The following is a 23,957-nucleotide window of genomic DNA, read 5'->3' on the forward strand; positions in this document are numbered from 1 at the left end:
TAAAGTATGCCTGTGTGTGTGTGTGTGTGTGTGATGTGATTTTGAATTGGTATAATTTTTTAGTTGATTTATATGTATGGATGATTTCATTTTTCTGATATCCAGTTTTGCTAGCATAATTAACTGAAAAGACTCTTTTGTGCAATGTGTGTCCATGTCAAATTGTCAAAATCAGTTGGCCATTAATTGATCCATACATTTGTGGACTTGTTTTTGGCTCTCTGTACTTTCCCACTCTTATTTGTGTCTGATTTTATGCTACTAATGTGCTCCATTATCTTGATGATGTGTTTTGAGGCATGGATTTTTCTTTTCACTTTGATTAAGTCCAGCATAACTATTTTGTATTTTGTTACTTGTGGGCTCAATATCATGTCTGAGAATCTGTTTTAGAATCTAATGTGATGAAGGTGTTGTTTTTTTATCTCTGAGAGGTTTATGATTTTCACTGTTACATTAAAACTGTTAAACCATATTTGAGTCAATTTTTATGTACTGTGTGGGCTAGGAGTAAAAATTCTTCCCTTTGCATTGAACTTGTTCTTAGAAGAGGTCATTTGCTGGGAGCCATTAGCCAAGTAGGTATGACAATTTCCTTGCCAGCGTACCCCATGTTGCTTAGTGGAAGGACTCGTGGAAATAGGACATTTTGCAGTGACATTGCTTGTAGGTGACCTTGCTCAAGGACCAAGGCGGATCCGAGTTTAGGGTGTTCCTGGTTTAGGATAATCGGGTTTAGGGCGTTCCAGGTTTAAGATTATTCCTGCTGGGAATAGGGCATATCCTGCTGCCTGAGTTCCCCTTGAGTTCTCAGGGATTCAGACAGTATTTTTTTTTGGAGACAGAAGCCCAGTGGAGGTGGATTTGGGCAGAGAACATGGATTTCCCCAGAACGTGATTGTAGACGGCTGGTGTGAGTTCGGGAATAAAGAGTTGCTGTTTGAATCTACAAGCTGTGTGGTGGCTCCTGATTGTGTGCCCAGCCAGACTGCGGCATTTGTGCCCAGCCAGACTGTGGCAGTCATTAGATAAGTCTGTGAATCACATCATTGCATCCAATAGCCTATATATAATTCTCAATGACACATCGAGGAGTCTCCAGGAATGATCATATGAGCCTTAACAAGATTTTAAAGGTTGGAATTATATTAAGTATCTTTTCTGAGCACAATTGTATAAAATTAAAAGAATTTTTATACACATTTTTATACCATGGTATAAAAATTAGGAGAATCTTGGGAAAACTCACAAATATGTAGAACTAACAAACATACTCTTGAACAACCAATGCATCAGGAGTAAATGAAAATAATTTTTCCTCTTTGAATTGCTAGACAAACCTTTAGCTAGAATAAGAAAGACCAAAGTGAGAAGGCTCAAGTGAATAAAATCAGAGAGGAAAAAGGAATCATTAAACCCCAAACCACAGAATGACCAAAAATCATAGGAGGCTGTCAGGAATAATTATATGCCAGCATATTTTTTAGCCTAGAAGAAATGGATAAATTCCTAGACAAACACAACTTACCAAGATTGAATTATGGAGAAAAAGATAATTTGAATAGACCAATAATCACTAAAAAGATAGATTTGGTATTTTTTTAAGACCAGGAAATGATTTGATGGCTTCACTAATCACTTCCACTAAATGCATAAAGAAGAACAAGTACCAAATCTCCTCAAACTGTTTACAATTAGATACTCAAACTATGAAATGATGAAATCGTGTAATTTATAACATTATTAATGAACCTTGAAGATTACATTTTGTGAAATAAGCCAGACACATAAAGACAAAGGCTGCATGATCTGATTCATATGACAAATCTAAAACAGTTATTCTCACAGAAATAGAGTACAGAACAATGGTTCCCAGAGACTGGGAGAAGTAGTGGAGAGGGTAGAGGTTGGTCAGTGGGAACAGTCAGTTAGAGAGGAGGAATAATTTCTCATGTTTTACAACACACTGAAGTGACTACAGTTGACAATGATGTATATTTCAAAACAGCTAGAAGGGAAGACGTTGAATGTTCTCACATGCAAAGAAATGATAAATGGTTGAAGTGATGGATTTTTAATTACCTTTATTTGATCATTGCATAACGTATTCATGTGTCAAAATGTCACATTGTACCCAGAAGGTATATATAATTCTGTTAAGAGAAATGAGCCAGGTAAGATAGACAAACCCTGCACCACCCTACCATGTGTGGAATCTTAATATGTCTGACTCACAAAAACACAGAGTTAAATGGTGGCTACTGGAGTTGTAAGGTGGGGAATTGGATAGATGTTGGTGAAAGGAAAAATAAAATTCAGTTAGAAGAAATAACTCCATAATCTATTGTACATTATGATGTTTATAGTTAATTATAAAAATCTGTATACTTTAAGAGTGGAAAATATCACACAGAATTAAGCAATTTTTTTATAATTTTTATTAGTTATTTTCAATTATACATAATATTGGGATTCATTTTGACATAAAAACATGGAATATAATTTGTTCTAATTCAGTATCCAGTATTTCCCTTTCACTCTTCTCCTCTCTCCCCCATTCCCTTTCCTCTACTCTACTGATATATCTGGAGCAAATATCTGTAGATATGTACATACAGCAAATAGCTGTATCTAAAACATACAGTTCATAAAGAAGCTGTGGAAAGGGATGAGCAGATTCTGCTGTGTTGGCAAAAGTCAAGCCTGGGAAACATTCCTTGCCAAAAGGTGAGGATATTACCAGCTTTGACACTGGGCTCTGACTAATTATTATCAGCTGTTCCAGAAAATGGGCTTCCTGGGTGCAGCAGGATAATAGCAGGATGTTCCTAGCACTGCAACAGTAGGATAGCGGCAAAAAATGTTTCTTGTTCTGTAACTTCTTAGTGCACACACACACACACACACAAATCTTCTTGATAACTCGAAAGCCTTGAATAATTTATAATACCCCTATAGTTTAACTCCCTGATTATGAGACCTGATATAATAGACTTGAGGAGTTAGTTCAAGGTCACTCTTCCTCCATCAGAGTGCAATGTCCCACCTGGCCCTAGCTTTACTTGAAAATATCTCTGTGTTTTCTTTGTCTCTGTGTTTTTCTCCATCTCCTGTCACCTCTACTTGAGATCTTTTGTTTATGCTGCATGGGTTGCAACAAGGAGCAAGTATCCAAAATACATACAAGTCAAAAACAGAAATACAAACTGTGCAATTACAAAACAGTAAAGGGTTGAAAAGATAGTTCTCCACTGAAAGTCTATGAATTGCTACATATTGTAAACAATCTCATGAAAAGATGCTCAATTAGTTGTAGGGAAGTGAAAATCAAATGATATATCATTTCATATCCACTGGAAGGCTATTTAAAAAAATGGAAAATGTCAAATATTGGCAATAATGTGAAGACATTATCATCTGATATCCTGCAATAAATGTGAAATATACCAGCCACTAAGAAACACAATGAGGTGATTTCTCAGAAATTTACAGATATAATCATCATATAGCCCAGTAATTTCACCCCTAAGTAAATCCTCTAAATGATTGAAAACAAATGCTTAAATAAACATCAATGCATGTTAATGGCAGCATTATTCATAATATGCAAAAGATGGAAATCGCCCAAGTATTCACCAATGGTTGAATACTTCTGTGTATAATATAGTAGCATATTATGATAAAGAAGGAAGGAATCAAATGAACATTGACCAATGCAATAGTTAGAAAGAGGAAGGATGAAAAAAGAAAAGAAGGGAGGGAGGGAGGATAACAGAGAATATAGCCATATCTCAGACTCACCCTGGGCATTATATCAATGTGAGCCAAATGATCAAACTCTCTTTCAAAGATAGTTTTCAGCTTCCAAGTTGAGAATCTAGTCAATGTCATATAAAAAGTAGTGCCCAAGTTAGAAGTGTAAGCTCAGTGTCCCTTTGCAAGGTTATAGTCCATCTTAATCTCAGTATCTTCTGAGAATGGAGTGAATGACAGAAAATATCTCAGAGAAATGTTTTGAAGATTTCAAACATCATACATATACAAGCAATAAGCACAGTTCTTCTATGGCAATCAGTTTGCCTTTACTACTGTAGGATTTTCATTCTATTTCATCCAGTGAAAACAGGAAAACAATCAAGTTAAGGAGAACAGCCTTAACATCAACAGCTAATTTTTCAGTTATATTTTATTTTAATGGGCACATAGTAAGTATATACATTTATGGGGAGAATTGTGATCTTTTCTATATTTTATTGAAGCATTGTCATAATGGTGAGATTCATTGTTACATATTTGTACATGCACAGAGTATAGCAATATAACTTGGCCAATATCATTCCCCAGTATTTCTCTTTTCCCTCCTGTCTTCTGTCCCCTGGGTCCCTTTCCTCAGGATTAAAGTCATCATACTTCAGTGATACATGGCTGTTTATAGCAGCCTAACACACAATAGACAAATTATGGAACCAGTCTATGTGTCCATCAATGGATCAATGGATAAAGAAAATGAGACATTTAGGGACAACAGAGTTTTATTGAGCCATAAAGAAGAATGAAATCATGTCATTTGCAGGAAAAAATGGGTGGAACTTGAGAAATTTATGTTAAGGGAAATAAGTTACACTCAGAAATTCAAGGGCTGAAGGTTTTCTCTCATCTATGGAAGCTAAAGGTTAAAAAAAAAGGAAAAGAATGATTGGGGGAATTTCATGAAAACGGAAGAGAGAACAAGGTGATGATTTGATACATGCATACATTGTGGGATGATCAAACCAGGATAATATCCTTTACCTTAATATTTATCATTTCTTTGTAGTGATATCACTTATGTCATTAAGAGGATACATTTTGAGTAATCCATCCGTGTCGGCACATAATATGATAAGTGCTTTAAACATCAAGGTAGAAATACTAGGATTAGTTGCAACAAATTGATAAAAGATGAAACTTTAAGGACTAAATATAAGTAAGAAATATCCAAAAGGAATTACTTAGAGTTGTTGAGGAGAAACAAAACAAAATCATATATACAAGTGTCACTCCCAATTGCCTCTGAATAAAAAAATGAAGCATGTGTCTTAGGAAAGAAAAAGATCTAAGATGTTGAAACTCAGCATTTGCCTTAGGAGCACGATGTCCACTTTGCACCGTGGTCAGTGTTTTATTAATGACAAGAGGCTGCTCTGCTGAGGAGTCTCCCCAGGGCTCCCTTCACATCCTTGTTCCTCAGGCTGTAGATGAAGGGGTTCAGCATGGGGGTGACCACAGTGCACATCACTGAGGCAATTGTGCTTCCTTGGGAAGATTGGGTCAGAATAAAGCTGAGGTATTCCACAAGACTTGTCCCATAGTACAAGGAGACCACACAGAGGTGAGAGCCACAGGTGAAAAAGGCTTTATACTTACTCCCATTGGAAGACATCCTCATTAAAGAGGAGACAATCTGAGAATAAGAGTAGAGGATCCCAGTGATGGGAAACACACCCAGCAGGGCAGTTGTCACATACAGGATGATCAGGATGATGTTGTTGATGTGGGTATCACAGCTGGACACCTTGAGAAGGGGAGGCAGGTCACAGAAGAAATTTGGGATTTCTGTGTGTACAGAGAAGGTCAAACACATTATCAGTAAAAGATGAAGCAGAGAGACCCAGAAAATGATGAACCAAGATGTCAGAACCAAGAGGACACACAGCTGGGGTTCATGATGACCGTATAGTTCAGGGGGTGGCAGATGGCCACAAAGTGGTCATAGGCCATTGCGGTCAGAAGGAAATTATTCATACCTGCAAAAATCATAAAAATACACCTGAGTAAGGCAGCCTCTATAAGAGATGTCTTTACTGTGTGCCTGGATGTTCACCAGCATCTTAGGGACCGTGGTGGAGGTGAAACAGATGTCCACAAAGGACAGGTTGGAGAAGTACATGGGGGCGTGGAGGTGGGGGTTAGAGCTGATGGCCAGGATGATGAGCAGGTTCCCAAGCACTGTGACCAGGTACATTAGCAGGAACAGTCCAAAGAGAAGGGGCTGAAGGTCTGGGTCCTCTGAGAGGCCCAGGAAGAGGAATTAGGATACTCCTGTGTGGTTCTCTGCTTCCATGTCATTCATGTATCTGCTGCAGATGGGGCAATAGCAGTGCTCCAAGAAAACCCAGGTGGCACCTCAGGCAGTTGTCACTTTACCTTTTCACCCTTGGATGGAGGACCTTTATCCCTGTTGATGCCTGCCAAAGACAATGGTCCATTCAAGTAATGGGCAATGCATTTCCATTTTAAGTGTGTATAGTTATTCCCATTTTCATTACTTTAACATGAATCTCTCTTTTATCATTAGGTTACTACTTTGGGTTTTTCTTTTGAATTGATAGCCCTACATAAGTTCTTCTTTGGAGCTGTCCAAAATAATTGAAAACATTTCATATCTTTTCTTTGGATATCCTCACACGTTTATTCCAATAGCTCTATAATAGTGATTAAGCATGCATTTTGAACTCAAAAAGCCTTTATCCTATGACTTGACACTTCCCAAGCATGTGCAAGATAATTCTCAGTGTTTTGTTTTCTTTCTAAAATTGTGATGATGATGATCGTTACATTTGTTGTAAGGTTTTAAAATGCCTTGTGCACACTAGAATTTCAAGAAATGATAGTTGTTATTATTAATTATTGATACTTTCATTGACATATTTTCCCATGATAATTATTTTGAATATGTAACTCTCCCAAGATCCAGATTAGAAATGTGATTTAGAAATTCTTCCCTTGAATCACACTTCTGAGCATAAAATATTGGTCCACCAACTTATCATCTGCATGACCTTGAGAAATGTTCTTGAACTCTCTGAGCTGAAAATCCTTCACTTTTGCAATAGGAGGTGAAAAGTAAAATGGAAAAGTTAAAATAAATGAGGTGATACACACAGGCTTTTCTACTGTGGTTCCTGGAACATATGATGAGCATTTGATACACGTAAATGTCTTTTCTAAACATCAAAATAAATTTGTCTTTCATCACTATTATGTATCAATTTTACTATTAAAATGGGACATCTATCAAGAATGGAATTCAGATCATTATAAATGAAACAAGTCTGTTACCTCTTTTGACTTTCATACAGCATTTCTAATTAATGAATATCCCTATGGTTCTTTTGTTCAGAAAATTGCTGCTCAGTGAATTCCTCCAAGAGTCGGGAGCATGTGGACTGCATATTGGGGTAGGGTATGAGAAAACATACCACCATTAAAATAAAATAGAAGAAATACGCTATTATGAGTGCTCATGCACCTGTGCTGTTGAGTGGATATACATTGTGTCACCATTAGCAAAGTTAATTGTCAAAACATGTATGTGGCAGATTCTATTTCATTGTTCACAGTTTCTATATATCGAACCACCTGAGAATATTAAAAGAGAAATGTAGTTTTAAAAATAAATATTTTCATGTAGTATATATACACAATGGAATATTGCTCAGCCATAAAGAACTGTGAGACTATTGCATTCCTGTAAATGGATGGAATTGTAGTCTAGCATGCTCAGTGAAATATGCCAGTCCCCCAAAACCAAAGGCCAAATGTTCTCTGTTGATGCTAATGCACAATAAGGTGGGTAGGAGGAAAGAAGAGAAGTTCATTGGATTAGACAAAGGGGAATAAAGGCAAGGGAATAGGAAAGACAGTAGAATGAATCAGACATGACTTTCCTATGTGGATATGTGAATACACAACCAGTGTAACTCCACATTATGTGCAGACACAAGAACAGGAAGTTATGCTTCATATATGTATAATACATCAAAATACATTTTACTGTCACGTATAACGAGAAAGAACCAATTAAAAAAAAACAAACAAAATAAATGTTTACCATTTCCATGGTAGAAAAAAGGCTCAATATTATCAATGCTTAAAAGGAAAATAGCCTAAAAACTTTAAAAAAATTAACTAAGGATTGCTACTCTGGGAAAGTGGGTTGAAGAATCTCTCTGACATAGGAAATTTTGGACTGACACAAGAAGGGTGGGTCATGGCTAATAAGAGGAGGGAAGGAAAGAGGAAGCATTCTAGGCTGGGAGAACAGAATGTGCAGGGCCCTGCTGGAGAGGAGGGTATGTGCGACATCTCTGTGACCCAGAGCGGGAGGGGAAGATACAGCATGTGTGGTCCAAGGCAGAGCCTGCTTCCATCTTCCCGAGTCCCCATCATATTGGTAAAGTTGTGATCATTTGTAGCCCTCTGGTTTCACAGTCTGGGCTTATTACATGTTTTTCCAGGGACTTACCTGATGTCTGTCACATTTTAGGTGCTGGGCAAATACAAGGCTTGGGTGTATAATAAATGTGAGGACCAACATCTCAACCTTATCATCAAAAGAATCTCCTGGCTTGCCACATTCCCACGTTTATACAAAAACTAGTAAAATTAAATAAGTGCCTTTATATGTCTTTTTAAGATCTGGGATGGAGCTCAGGGGTAGAGCACTTACCCCACATGTGAAAGCCCTGGGTTCAATTTCTAGCGCCACACAACACACACACACAAAGAATAACACACCATGAGCAATTGACATCAGTTCTAGAAATGGAAGCCAGTTTGACATCGGGTGTTTGTAAACATGATTAATCACAGAAACAGGACAATGAAGATGCATTTAACCATAATAACAAAAGAAAAGATGACTTTGGTAAAATTTAATATCCACTACTGTGTTTAGATGCCAGGGATGAGGCTGTCAGCAAACAAGGAAATCAAGGATACTTTTCTAATCCAATAAAGAATGTTTGTTTGCAAACCACAGGCAGCAGGAGAGCTTGTATTAAAACACTAGAGTATTTGTGTTAAATTCATGAACATGACAAGACAGTCTCCTGAGATTTCAATCCTTTGATATTTTCCTGAACATTTAAAGGGAATGGTAATATGAGGAAAGTAAATTAGATCGAGGATTGAACCTCAGAAATAACTGTTGTCTGTAGATGTTATCGTAGCCAGGAAGGTGAAATGATAACAACAGTAATGAAGTAATAAGGGCTAAGAGCAAATGGAATCTTTCCGGAAAAATAGGAATAAAACAAAAGTTCAAATTTAAAACAAAATAGTACCTCATGCATAATAGTTTTTTGATGAGAAGATAACAAATACATAACTGAATGCAAGAAATCTGACAGGAGCCTACAATTTCTAATAGAGAGTGGAAAAGAGTTGAAAACTCTCCAGAATCCAATTCTGAAAAGAGAAATGCTCTAGATTCCAAAGAGGAGAGAAGGAAACTGAATAAAAGCTGAGAAAGAGAGGTCTGGAAGCAAAGCCCGGATCCACTTTCTCTCCTCCCTTCTCACTCCACAGGCTTCTCTGAGGCACACCAGCTCTCTCCGATGGTTGTCACTGAGGCTGTCTCCTCTCCATGATCTCTCCCCAGGAAGACCACTGAGTTTTCACGGAGGCTGGTATCAGAGAATTAGAGTTGAGGGGCAACGGGAGCATGTTTACAGTTTCCACTGTCTCAAGGGTTGAATTCCCAGAGCTCCTTGTTAAATAAATTATGTTATAGTCCTATATCTCTTCCAACAATCCATGTCCCTCTGTGTGCAGAGAAGATAGTAGAATGGTAAGTTTCCATTAAATTTGTGTTTGCATAGGCATCAGTACAGGGAGATAATATAATTCCTTCAAGTAGAAACTCTTTTTTCTTTGATTTGATTGAAAATCCACAAGGCATCTACTAAGGAAAGTTTAATGCCTAAAAGGACACACCCCAAGAAGTATCCCTCTATGATATGTATCCCTTGAAATAGCTTTGCAGATTTTATGGATCTTTTAGAGTACACGATGTTAGGAGACAAAGAGATCCTTTTTCTTTTTTTCAATTTTGTCTTAATTTTGCAATTTACATATTTATTTTGTTGAATTGACAGATAAAGAGTTATGTATTTCTTGCGTTCAATGTGATGTTTTGAGGTACATATACACCATGGAACTGTTAAATAATATAATGTAGCATTACCTTATACAGTTACCATTTTTGTGGTGAGAACATTTAATGTGACAGGGACGAGGAAACACAGTTTGGCTATTGCTCGAGAGGTTAAACACAATTACCATAATATCTAGCAGTTCTATTCATAGATGTATTAACTAAAATATTGAAAGTATCACAGCCACGCCCTGCTGGACAACTGTCAAATGCATCTTTAGGCATGTTGACGCTGTGCAAACATCAGAGTGCAGCTACACAAACGAGTGTGACTATGACACCTCAAAGTGCAATAATGTTCTAGGAGCATCATATGCACAATCTGCCCTAGACTGGAGATCTGTGCACATACTAATAAACATGTGAGAATATCCAGGAAGCGAGAGTCAGAGCTGACAGGAAGATGAGCAGGTTCCCAAGCAGCGTGACCAGGTACACAGACAGGGAGATTCCAAAGCAAAAGAGCCATGGTTGTGCATCGTCAAAAAGGCCCAGGAGGACAAATTCCAATAGTCCTGTGTGGTTTTCTGCTTCCAAGTCACTGGTTTTTCTGCTTAAGAAAAAGACACATGCTGAGTTCAAAACACAGCAAAAGCCACTCTGGAAGTGTCTGCTCTACAATATCACCCTTGGATAGACATCCTTCACTCTCCAGGAGAGTTTCTCATCACACTGATTCACTGAGACAAGGGGTAGTCTGTGTCCATTTTAAATGTATATCACTGACCAGCATTTAAAAAAATTATCAATAAGTCTCATCATCTTCTTACTGGTTTTATTCCCTTATCTATGTGAATTTATCTAAGCAAACAAATTTGATATGCCTTTTTATATAGTGAGATCTCGATAAACAACTTACTACTGTTAATGCTATTATTGTACTCCTCTTATGTGATAATTATGTTAGACATATGCAGCTCCAAATTATAGCATGAGAGTATGACTTAGAAATTGAGTTTTTGAGTCAGACTTCCTAGAACAAATTTAGGTTCACTCATTTTTTCATCTGTGTGACTTTTAGAAATTTATTTCAATTCTCTTTGACACAAATACTAAACTCTACAGTAGGAATATTAAATATTATCTAACAGGAGTATTTAAGAGCAAAATCAGATGAGAAGGTGCTGGTACTTTTCCTAATGTAGTTCCTGTGACATAATCACACGTGTGGGGTTTTATTTATAGCATCTCAACAAATCTGTCCTCAAGGCTCTCATTTATCAATTTCCCTTTTAGGCTCTGGCAGCCACCAAAGCCAGCATTCTGAGGATTCGGATGATCATAAATACAGCAGGTAGGTTACCTCTGCTGACTTCAAGCAGCACTTCTAATTAATGGTAATCCCCGTGGCTGCTTCTTTCAGAGAATTCCTGCTCTGTGAGTTCTTCCTAGAAGAGGAAAAAGCTTGTAGACTACACAGATAAAAGGAGGAAACAGAAGGACACTGCCATTAAAACCAAACTTAAGGCCAGGTGAGAGTGTTCAGGTGACCAATCGTGCTCTCCAGTGGGGAGACGAGTATGCAGAGCAGCAGAGCTCGTGGACAATACCCAGATGCATTGGGATAAGATAACAGAGTCACCCTAGAAAAATAAAAATCAAATTTAATTCTCACAGATCAATGTTTACATTCCACTCAATAGACAAAGGGTGGTTATTGTGAGTGCCTGAGAGTGCTAATTAGGTTAAGGGACTCACATGGGTCCTGTCATCTTGTGGGTGATAAAGAAATCAAACCACAGTTTCCATGTGTAACAACAGTTGAGGCTAAAAAATCAACTATATTGTAAAAAGAATCCTCAAGAATTTCACCTGCCTATGTATGTAAACAACATTGGGTTTAAGGATAATTTGCAGACCATAGTAATGATTTTAAAAATCAAACAGATAACTAACAGTTAATATCAGTAGTAGGAAGGAAAGCCCAGTCACATAAGGATGTTGGTTAACATAATTCATCAGAAAAAAATAGGAAATGAATATAAATTATAATCATAATAAAAATGCAGTTCAAAAGAATGTAACTGTCATCACTGAGATGAGGGCCAGGGATGATCCTGTCAGTAAATAGAGAAAACAAGGGCCATTTCCTAACCCAATAAACAGAAGTTATTTTCCAACCACAATCAAGAGGACCAGCTTCATTAAAACACTTTACCAGTTGTGTTAAGTACTCGGACAGGACAATGCATTCTCCTCCAAGTTCAAATTTTCCAGAGTATTTCAAGGGACTGTTAACACGAGAAGCAGAACTTGAAGTGAGTGTCAAAAGGCAGAAATAATCATGTTACTGGTAGGTGCTGTTATGGACACAGAGATGAAATGACCACCTCAGTATGAAGCTACAGGAAGGATGATGAGTAAAACAAATCTGAGCATAAAAATAGGGAATAGAACAGAAGAGTCCAATTAAATTAGAAACAAAATAGACAATGCCTTCTGCATGATAGATCTCTGGGGCACAATCAAGAATTAAACAATTAGACTCAGGAACCCTGACAAGAGACCACAGTTTATGGGAAAGAGTGGAGAAGAACAGGAGACTCTCCAGAATCTATCTCTGATGGGAAACATGCTCTAGATTCTAAAGAGAAGGAGACAGAACATAAACTGGGAGAGAGGTGTCAATGAAAGCTAAAGCTCCTTCAAGGTACAGGGACTACAGATTCAAAAACTGAGTAAAACAGGGTCATTTCTAGAGTGTTCCTCATAGAGACAGTCCTCAGTGCCCACGTCCTCCTTGGCTTTCCTTCTGACTCTACCAGCCTCACTGGGGCACACCAACTCTCTCAGACGGCTGTCCCTGATCCTTTCCTTCTGTCCCAAGAAAGACCACTTGGGTTTTGACTGAGGCTGGATCAGAGAACTGTAGCTGAGGAGCATCAGGAGCAGGTTTAAACCTTGGACATCTCAAGTGCTGAATTCTCAGAGCTCCTGATTAGATAAATTGTGCTATTGTCTTTCTGGTCTCTAAACATTACAGCTCTCTTGGGGTATAAAGAGGATAGCAGAATGGAAAAGTTTCATTCGATTTCTTTACTATGTAGGAAGCACTGGGATGAGATAGCATTATTTTCTCTAAGGAGAAACTGTTTCCCTTTCTGGTTTGAATTGAAAGTCACCAGAAGTTCTCAAAGAGAAGTCTCATGTCCAGAAGGAGCACATCCCAGTGTTAGGTGGGAGATAAGGGTGGGAAGAGATCTCCCGCTTAGGGCTCTGGGTTCCTCCCAGGCCCTCACAACACCCCACCTCAAGCTCCTTCCTATGAGGGGACACTGGATCATCTTGTAGTTCAAAGGAGGAAGCTAGACTTCCACCAGGGGAATTTGAGACCATGAAGGGAAAGTCCCCAATCTTGGAGATACACAGTAGACCAAGTTCTCAAATTAAGTGAACTTGTTGCTAGTTAACATGTCATTAGCATTGCAGATTGCTTCCCCCTGTGCATTTGCTGGGCTGGGGGGGAAGAAACTTATGCATGGGCAGCAGTAAAGAAATTATATAGATGCCAGTCAATCCCAGATCCACCAGGGGAGAAGGGGGAGAACCAGCACAGCCCAACAAAAGCCAGCTCCACTGTGTGACCTGGGCCTGGAGTTACCTGGCAGCTCAGCCCCCAGCTCTCCCAGAGTGTTCTCCTTTGCTCTCAGTAACCCCTGTCTCCCTGCCAACCTCTCGCTTCACTCAATTCTTTGCTCACATCAAGAACCTGGAACCTGGATCCTCTAGGGACCCTGTCCTTGTGCTTGTAGCACCAGGAACCGTCTCTCTGTGACTTACCTCTCCTGAAACAAGCACTGGAAGTTTCATGGACCATTTTGTGTGCACCATGTTGTTGAGGCAAAGAAGTCCTTTCTTGGTGATTACTTGTCCTAATTATTTTCAGATTTATTTATTTCTAAAATGATAGATTAAATTGTATATGCTTAAAGTGTGCACATATTTTAAAAAATAGTTACTTTTCAATTTAAGTTAGACACAATGCCTCAATTTTATTTATTTATTTATTTTTATGTGGTGCTGAGGATCGAACCAGTGCCTCACACATGTGAGGCAAGTGCTCTACTGCTGAGCTATAGCCCCAGCCCCATAACATTTCTTTTAATTCATGCTGGAATAGTATTTTATTACATATGCATGCCACATTTTCTTCATCCCCTCATTTGTTGATGGATATTCATGTGGATTTTACAGCTTGGCTGTTGTTATTGGATCAAAACATGGTGTGAAAATACCAAAAGATACTGATTTTATTTCTTCAGGCATATACTTTTTCCTGGGATCAGTGGATCATATGGTAGTTCTATTTTTACTTTTCTGAACGAACTTCTTATTGTTTTCTGTAGTATTGTAGTAATTTATAGTTTTACTAATTTATAATTTTACTAATTAATATTCCCACCCATGATATACAAGTATTTCCATCCCCCATGTCCTCTTCAATAATTACCTTTTATCTTTAACAATTTAATCACAACCGTTCTAATGTGTGAGAAACCAATACATAGTGGTTTATACAGTAAAGAAATAATCCAATGAGTGAAGAAACAACCTATGGAATAGGAGAATTTATTTGGAGGCTATTTATTGGACAATAGGTGAATATTCAAGTTACGTGGAACATACTAATAAGAGAATAAATAACTTTATTTAAAGTGGACATGGGACCTGAATAGACATTTCTCAAAAGAAGGCAATAGCCAACAAGTATATGAAAAAAAATGCTCATTTTCTTTCATCACCAGGGTAATTAATTTAAAATCACAATGAGCTATCACTTCTCACCTGTTAGAATTTGTCTTATTATAAACACAGAAGAAGTGATGATGAGTGTATAGAGAAGAGGGATACTTCTGAACACTGTTGGAGAAAATAGAAAAAAAGTATGGAGGTTCCCCCCAAATATTACAGTACTGCCATATGATCTAGCAATTTCCCTACTGTGTACATATCCAAATTACCCAAATTCAGTGTTCAAAATATGTGTTCAATCCCATTATCATGATAGCATTATTCACAATAAGCAAGGTGTAGAATCAACCTAAGCATTCATCATCACAAACATACATGACCAGGAATAAGAAGAAGGAAAACCTGTCATTATCTTCTACTTGGGTGAACATGTATGACATTATGGTAAGAGAAATGAGCCAGGCATAGAAGAGCACATACTAGGTTAAATCTCCAATACCAAAACAAACAAACAAACCCCAAAATACCCACAAAAGTTATATTGTACATCATGATGAGTATAGTTAATATCAATAAATTATATACTTGAAAAAATGGAAAACTCTCATACAGAATAGACAAAGCAATATTGACCAAGAAGAGTGATGCTGAAGGCATCATAATACCTGATCTCAAATTATGCTACAGAGTTATAGTAAGAAAAATAGTATAGAACTGGCACTAAAATAGACATAAAGACCAATGGAATAGAATAGAAGATATATATACAGGCATCTGATACTTGAGAAAGGTGTCAAAACATATGTTTAAATACAGCCTTTTTAATGTTCATCATTGTTAGCAATTAGAGAAACACAAATCAAAACCACTCTAAGATTGCATCTCACTCCAGTCAGAACAGTAACTATTATGCATACAAACAACAGTAAGTGTTGGAAAGGATGTGGGAAAAAAGGTACACTCATACACTGCTGGTGGACTGCAAACTGGTACAGCCAATATGGAAAGCACTATGGAGATTTCTTGGAAAATTGGGAATGGAACCACCATTTGATCCAACTATCCCTCTCCTAGGTTTATACACAAAGGACTGAAAAACAGCATACTACAGGGACACAGCCACATCAATGTTTATAGCAGCACAATTCACAATAGCTAAACTGTGGAACCAACCTAGATGCCCTTTAGTAGATGAATGGATAAAAAAAATGTGGTGTATATACACAATGGAATATTACCCAGCAATAAAAGAGAATAAAATCATGGCATTTTCAGGTAGATGGGTGGAGTTAGAGAAGATAATGCTAAGTGAAGTTAGCCAATCTCAAATAACCAAATGCCGAATGTTTTTTTTCTGATATAAGGAGGCGGATTCATAGTGGGATAGGGAGAGGGAGCATGGGAGGAATAGATGAACTCTAGGAAGAGGGGTTGGAGGGGAAGGGAAAAGGCATAGGGTTAGAAATGATGGTGGAAAGTGATGATCATTATTACCCAAAGGACATGTTTGAAGACATGAATTAGTATGAATATACATTGTATACAACCAGAGATATGAAAAGTTGTGCTCTATATGTGTAATAAGAATTGTAACACATTCTGCTATCATATATAAATTTTTTAAAAAGATAGCCTTTTTAAAATATGGCGCTAGGAACTTGGATATGCATATGCAGAAGAATGGAACCAGATCCCTATCTTTCACCTTGCATAAAAGTCACATCAAAGTAACAAAAGACCTGGAAATTTGACCAGAAACTCTGCAACTACTGGAAGAAAACATAGGGTCAGCATTCCAACATAATGCCACAGGCATTGACTATACCAGGCAAGACCCCTAAAGCCCAAGAAATAAAACTAGGAATGATTAAGTGGAATGGCATCAAGTTAAAAAGTTTTTTGCTCAGCCAAGGAAACAATTAGGAGTGTGAAGAAAGAGCCTACATAGAGGATAAACGGATAAACTCTTTGCCAGGTATTTTTCTAACTAGGGATTAATAACTAGAATATATAAATAATTCAAACAACTTAACTCCAAAAAAAAAGCATAAACTAATTAAAATGGGCAAAAGAACAGACACATCACAAAATAAGAAAGACAAATGACCAAAAAATGTGTGCAAAAATGTTTAATATCTCTAGCAGTCAGAAAAATACAAATAAAAACTACACAGATTGCGTGTCATTCCAGTTAGAATGGTAATCACCCCAAACATAAATAATAACAAAGGATGGCAAAGATTTGTAGAAAAAGTACACTCACACATTGGTGGTGGGGCTGGAAATTAGTACAGCCACTCTGGAAAGCAGTATAGAGATTCCTCACACAACTGGGAATGAAACAACATACCCAGCTGTTCCAATCTTTGGCATATATCTCAAAGATCCTAAAATCAGCAAACTATAGGGACACAGCTACATCAGTGTTTACAGCATCACAATTCACAACAACCAAGTTATGGAGCCAGTCCGGGTAGCTACCCACAGATGGGTGGATAAAGAAATTGCAGTATACATACACAATGACGTTCTAATCAGCCCTAAAGAATAATGAAATTATGACATTTGTTGGTAAGTGGATGGAAATGGAGAACATCGTGGTAAGTAAAGTAAGCCAGCCTCAGACAGTCAATGTTGAATGCTTTCTTTCATATGTGGAAGTTAGAATACGATAAAGAAAAAAGGGGAATCCCATAAAAATAGAAAGATCAGTGGAGTAGAGGAAGGGATTTGAGAGGGAGAGAGGAAGGATGGAAAAAGGGAGGAAGTGGAATAAAATTGACCAAGTTATACTGTGTATATGTGTGTGTATGCATATGTGGAAATATATGTGCATATGAATATATCACAGTGAATTACACCTTTTATGTGTATCTAAGAAGCACCAATTCACAAAATAAATGAATAAAGAGAAGAAAGACCAGGAGTAGAGGAAGGGGAAGGGGGGGAAGGGAAAAGGAAGTAGTGGGAACTGAACAGGAGCTATTTATATTCCATGCTTGTATGTCGGAATAAAATTCACTATGACATATAACTATAATACTCTAATAAAAAACATTAAACATATAAAAGAATTTTATTTGGAAATACTAAAATCAGTTAACATTTGTTGAGTTATTACCAAAGGCTAGACAATATTCTATACCTATAATATATATGCCCTTATTTCTCACCAAATCTCCTCTTTAAGTTTTGTTTAGTTCCTCTCAACAGTGTTTTGTAGTTTTTTTAATTGCAGTAGAAAACATGATACAATAAGACCATGTGTATTCTTCATTTTCTGTGCAACATATTGTATAAATATTATATAGATCATGACTATTGATATTGTACTCAAAAGTTTGTCCCATTGTATTTGATCTGGTTTTATCTATCACATACCAAAAGATATGTATATTGAAATTCCCCCCCCCCAAAATAATTGGGAAATAATTACAAAACACTTATCCAGATCAAGTGTCCAGAAAAAAGAAATTATAGGTCAGAAATACAAGCATAAATCATATAATTACAAAATGAGAAGACTTGAAAAGAAGTTTTTCCACTGACAATATGTAAACTTCCAACAAACTTCTAGAATGATGCTAATACATCACAGGAAAATGGAAATTAAAGGTAGAATGAGACAGCACTTGAGAACACATTAGGAGCTATTTGGTTTATAAAATGAAAATAACAGGTGTGGGCAAGGATATGATGAAATCGGATCTTTAAACATTAGAATATAAAATGTACCAGGTAATATTAAAAAGAGTCTGACAATTCCTCAAAAAGTTAAATACCCAATTATCATGTGACCCAATGGTCCTACTTATACATACATTGGCCAAATTATTTAAAAACAGTACAGTCACTTGTTGCTTAACTTAACAATGAGGATAGATCTGAGAAAGACATTATAAGGACATTTATGTTCTGTACAAACATGAGGTGTTCTCACAAAAACTCAGATGGATACAAAATTTGGGGGTAATATCATGCAACGGGACCACTGTCATACATATATGGGGTCTGCCATTATCTGAAATGTCATTATGCAACACTTACCTGTACTCAAACAAATATGTGTGCATGCTATCCACAGGATCCCTATTCTTAAGAACTTAACCAAGGAATTTACCCCAATGGTCATCATTGGATAAATGGATAAACAATTTGTGGTGCATACTTACACTGAAATATTAGTCATGAAAAGGAAGAAGAGATAACTAACATTAATCAGTAAAACAGCCAAAAGGAATGAAGAAAAGAAGCAATGTGGGAAGGAAGGAAATATGGAAGAAAGGAAAAAACAGGGGATCACAAAGAATGAAGCAATATCTCAGTGTTCTCCTAGGCATTTTATCATCATGATTCATAGGACCAAGCCAGCTTTCAAAGATTCCCAGATTCCAGGTTCCTTGTCTAAAATCTAATCACTGTTGTAACAAAAGGTAGCACAACAAAGTCAGAAGTCTGTACTCAGTTTCACCAAATACTCCATTCTAATCCAAGTCTCTTTCATTCAGAAACTATGTGAAAGACAGAAAATGTCTCAAAGAAATCTTTTCAGAATGAATAAAGTCACACAAGTCAGGTGACAACCACAGTCATGAGATGATAATCATTTTCTTTTGACTGTTATATGATTTCATACCAGTTCCTTCAGGAAGAAGAGGAGGTTAAGCCCTTTAAGGTGAAGAAGATCACATTCAAAAGGAAAATGGTGGTGCAATGAGTGTCGGCATGTGCCATGATAAGGGCTTTAAACATTAAATTAGGATGCTCAAGACAAATCTGACCCAAGTAGAAGGCAGCTTTAGATTAAGGACCCCATAGATTAAAGACATCTGGGGGGAGAAAACTTACAAAGGATGTACTGATGAAGTGGTTGAGGAGAAACCAATACAAACTCTTATAGAAGCAAAGTCAAAAGTGCTTCTGGAATGGAAATATGAAGAAGCATGTTTTTCAGGGGAGAAAAGAGTCATGCTATGTAAACTCACAGCCTTTGCCTCAGAGACCCAAGCATCCTAGTTCTGAGGTCAATGTCCCTCAAGGGCCAGAGGCTGCTCTGATGAGGAGTCTCTCCAGGGCCCCCTTCACATCCTTGTTCCTCAGGCTATAGATGAAGGGGTTCAGCATGGGGGTGACCACAGTGTACATCACTGAAATGACTGTGCTCTTCTTGGAAGAATGGGTCACAGCAGAACTGAGGTAAACCCCAAGTGCCGTTCCATAGAACATAGATACCACACAGAGGTGGGACCCACAGGCGGAAAATTCCTTAGATTTTCCCACAGAGGAGGACATGTTCATTAAGAGGAGACAATCTGAGACTAGGAGAAGAGGATCCCAGTGACGGGAAACATGCAGAGGGGTGCTGTTGCTACAAGCAAGATGATGTTATTGATGAGGGTATCAGAACTGGCCACCTTGAGAACCTGTGCTAATTCACAGAAGAAATGTGGGATTTCAGTGCCTACAGAGAAGCTCAGCCTCTTCATCAGTAGAATGTGAAGCAGGGAACTGCAGAAGATGATGAGCCAACACGTCAGAACCAGGAGGACACAGAAGTGAGGGTTCATGATGACCGTGTAGTTCAGGGGGTGGCAGATGGCCACAAAGCAGTCATAGGCCATCACGGTCAGTAGGAAATTATCCATTTCAGCAAAAAACATTAAAAATACATGTGAATGAGGCACTCTGTGTAAGATACGTCTTTCCTCTGTGCCTGGATATTCACCAGCATCTTAGGGACCATGGTGGAGGTGAAACAGATGTTCACAAAGGACAGGATGGAGAGGAAGAAGTACCTAGGGGTGTGGAGGTGGAGTTCAGAGCAGATTGCCAGGATGATGAACAGGTTCCCAAGCACTGTGACCAGGTACATGGACAGGAAGAGGCCAAACAGGTTGAGCTGCACGTCTGGATCCTCTGACAGTCCCAGGAGGAGGAACTGTGATAGGACTGTGTGGTTCTCCACTTCCATGAAGCTGTCTATTCCCCTTGAGAAATCAACAAAAGTTAAAAACAAACAAGCAAAGTTAAAAAGTCAATCAAATAAAAACACAAACAATACAACTGGATATCAAGTAATCCTCCCTTCACAATGTCACCCTCAGGTGGACGTCCTTTGGCATGCCTGATTCCTTCCCATAGTGATTCATGTGGCTAAATGGTAACTTACTTCACTTTTGCAAGTCGATAACAACCCAGACTTTCTTTAATTTAGCAGAAGTCTCTCATTTTACGTCTACTCATCTATTTTAATTCCCTTTTTAAAATTTAAGTACATGAGATAATTTTGTATTTGTTATGACCCAACCAGAACATTTGAACAAATTTCATATTTTCCTTGATAATCCCCACATTTCCTTAATTGAAATAGCTCTATAATAGTGATAAAGCATGGACTTCAGTCTCTTTTGAGATTGAATGGATCATTGGTGTCCACAGTGTTATGATTGGACTTAGAATAAATAACAATCTTTATTCTATGACTTAGTAATTCCTAATGCTGTGATTGCTAAGTCACTACCTATTTTAAACTAAAGATATTATTATTATTATTATTATTATTATTATTATTATTACTTGTTTTTAAATTTAAAAATTCCTATTCAGTAGAATTCTGAATAAGTGATACCTGTTGTTATTATTTTTATTATTCTACTTTATGATCATTGTTTTGGATAAGTAGCTCTCCCGACAAGCAGAATAGAGCTTGATTTGCAAAATTCTTGAGTTCTTGAGTCGGACTTCCTGGAGTAGATTTTTGCCTATCCATCTTATTATTTATGACCTTGAGAAAGTCATCTAAATTCTATTAGTTATTAATGCATTATCTCTCCAGTAGTAGTAGTAAATATTTCCTACATGATAGGACCAATAAAGAAATGTAATGACATGATGATATAATTGTTATATTGTGGTTCCTGAGACATTTGATGAATACTTAAATGTGAACTTCTATTCTTAACATCACAAAACATTTTTCCTGCATGGATATCATTTAGCAGCATCCCCTTAAGTCAGGCAGCCATCAGGATGAAATTATGATCATCATAGATACAACAAATCTGCCAGGGATAGTGGCACACACCTATCTTGCCAGTGGCTCAGGCAGCTGACGCAGGAGGATCACAGGCTCGAAGCCAGCCTCAGCAGCTTAGCAAGGCCCTGAGCAGCTTAGTGAGACCCTTTCTCAAAATAAAAAAAATAAGAAGGACTGGAGGTGTGGCTCAGTGGTTAAGTGTCCCTGAAAACAAAAATTAATAAATAAATTAATTAAAATGCAACAAAATTTAAAAAATAAAAATACACACCCCCAAATTATAATACTTATTACCTTAGGATCACTGTACAGCATTCCTAATTAATGGAGATCCACATGGCTCCTACTTTCAGAGAATGCCTGCCTGGTGAACTCTTCCAACATGAGGAATAAGAATATGGACCACATAGATAGGAGGAGAAAATAATACTGCAGTGCAATTAAACTCAAACACAATGCTTATGTGAGAGTGTTCTTGTTCTTTCTGCTCTTGGGTAGGTATGTTTTGTGTTAAAATAGCTCAGGTAATGGCTAAAATTCCTTCAAGGTGCAGGGATTACAGCTTCAAAGAGTAGGTAAGTCTGGAACATCCCAGTTTCCTGATTCTGGAGCAGAGCCCAGGATCCAGGTCCTCCCCACGGCCCCTCCTTGCTCCCTAGCCTCACTGTGACCCACCAGCTCTGAGGGATAAGACTGATGCTTTCTCTTCTCCACCCTCTCTCTCCCAGGGAAGCCCACTTGGGTTTTCAAGGAGGCTGCATCTGAGAATCACAGGTGAAGACCAACAGGGCCATGTTTAAGGTTTCTGTCGTCTCAAGTGTGGAATTATCAGAGCTCCTAATTAACTAGATTGTTCTATTGTCTCTCCAGATCCAAATAATTCTGCTCCCTTGGAGTATGAAGGAGATAGCAGAATGGAAATTTTTCAATTTTGTCTTTATCTATGCCCAATCAGTTAAGAGATGATTTCCTCCAAGGGCAAACTCACTGATTTTGGTCAGGTTAGAGAGTCACAAGGTGCCCCCTAAGGAAGGAGGAATTTCTACCAGGACACAATCCTAGGAACTTCCTATGGCGTCTCCCTTAAATTGTCTTTGGAGATTGAATGGATCATTGGGGTCAACAATGTTATGAGCGGAAAGAATTCCATCCTTTCTTTCTTCTTAATTATTTTTGTTGTTTTTGAATTTCATAATTTTTAATGGACAGGATGGTGTTTATTGTGTACGACCTTCTGTTTAGAAGCATCACACACTGAAAAACTGTTAAATCTAAGAAATTAACATATACATTACCTCATATTGGTGTCATTTTGTGGTGAGTCATTTAATATCCATTCCAAATTTTTCAAAAATACAAATCATTAGCTAGTGTCACCACACGAGAGCACTTCTCTTGAACTTACTCTTCCTGTCTAACTGGACTTTTGTCTCCTGTGACCAGTATTTCTCCCCCAACACCACCCCCAACTGCTCTAGTTTTCTACCGAGATCAAGTTTTTAAAATTCCATGAGTGAGTAGTGACCTTCCTGTCCCTGGTTTATCTTTCTTAATATAATATCCTCCAGATTCATCCACGTTCTCATAAATGACAGGATTTCCTTTTTTAATGCCTAAATACCATTGTGTGTGTGCGTTCGTGCATGCGTGTGTGTGTCAGTGTGTGTGTGTGAGAGACAGAGAGAAAGACCCTCCTGTGTGTCTGTCTGTCTGTCTGTCTACACACACAGCATGTTTTCTTTATCCTGTTAAGTATACATAGATGGACTTATAGGTTGATTCCCAGTCTTGGCTGTCATGAATTGTGCCTCAATAAACATGGAAAGCACATGTGTTTTTGACATGTTAAATTTATGTCCTGTGAATAAATATCCCATGGTGGAGTTGTTGCATCATTCAGCAATTCTGTGTTTAACTTTCTGAGCGACCTCTGCATTCCTAGCTACCTTGTTTGTTGGTTGTACTGATTTATAACCCCACCAACAGCTTGCAGGGTTTTCCTTTTCTCCACATCCCATAAACAGCCACCTTTCATCTTTTGATGAAGCCATTGTCACAGGTGTGAGGCGCTGTCTCATATTGGTTTTGATTTGCACTACTGGGATGCCTACTGATATTGGCATTTTCCTTGACCTGTTGGCATTTTCATGTCTTCTTTTAAGCAAAATTCACTTAGGTCTTTTTTTTTTTTTTTGCATTTTTAAATGGGGTTGTTTGTTTTCTAACAATTGAGTTGTTTCCATTTCTTAT

At 37.7% G+C, this 23,957-nt stretch overlaps 2 pseudogenes; both read right to left on the bottom strand.

The window, feature by feature from the left end:
• Positions 1-5,164: 5,164 nt before the first annotated feature.
• Positions 5,165-13,796, bottom strand: LOC124100541 (olfactory receptor 7D4-like; annotated as a pseudogene).
• A 5,909-nt stretch (positions 13,797-19,705) lies between these two features.
• Positions 19,706-20,642, bottom strand: LOC124100542 (olfactory receptor 7D4-like; annotated as a pseudogene).
• Between the last annotated feature and the right edge of the window lie 3,315 nt (positions 20,643-23,957).

Source organism: Marmota monax, unplaced genomic scaffold (genome assembly GCF_021218885.2).
Source record: "Marmota monax isolate L192 unplaced genomic scaffold, Marmota_monax_Labrador192_F-V1.1 WCK01_AAM20220418_F8-fsc00804, whole genome shotgun sequence".
Taxonomy (NCBI): domain Eukaryota; kingdom Metazoa; phylum Chordata; class Mammalia; order Rodentia; family Sciuridae; genus Marmota; species Marmota monax.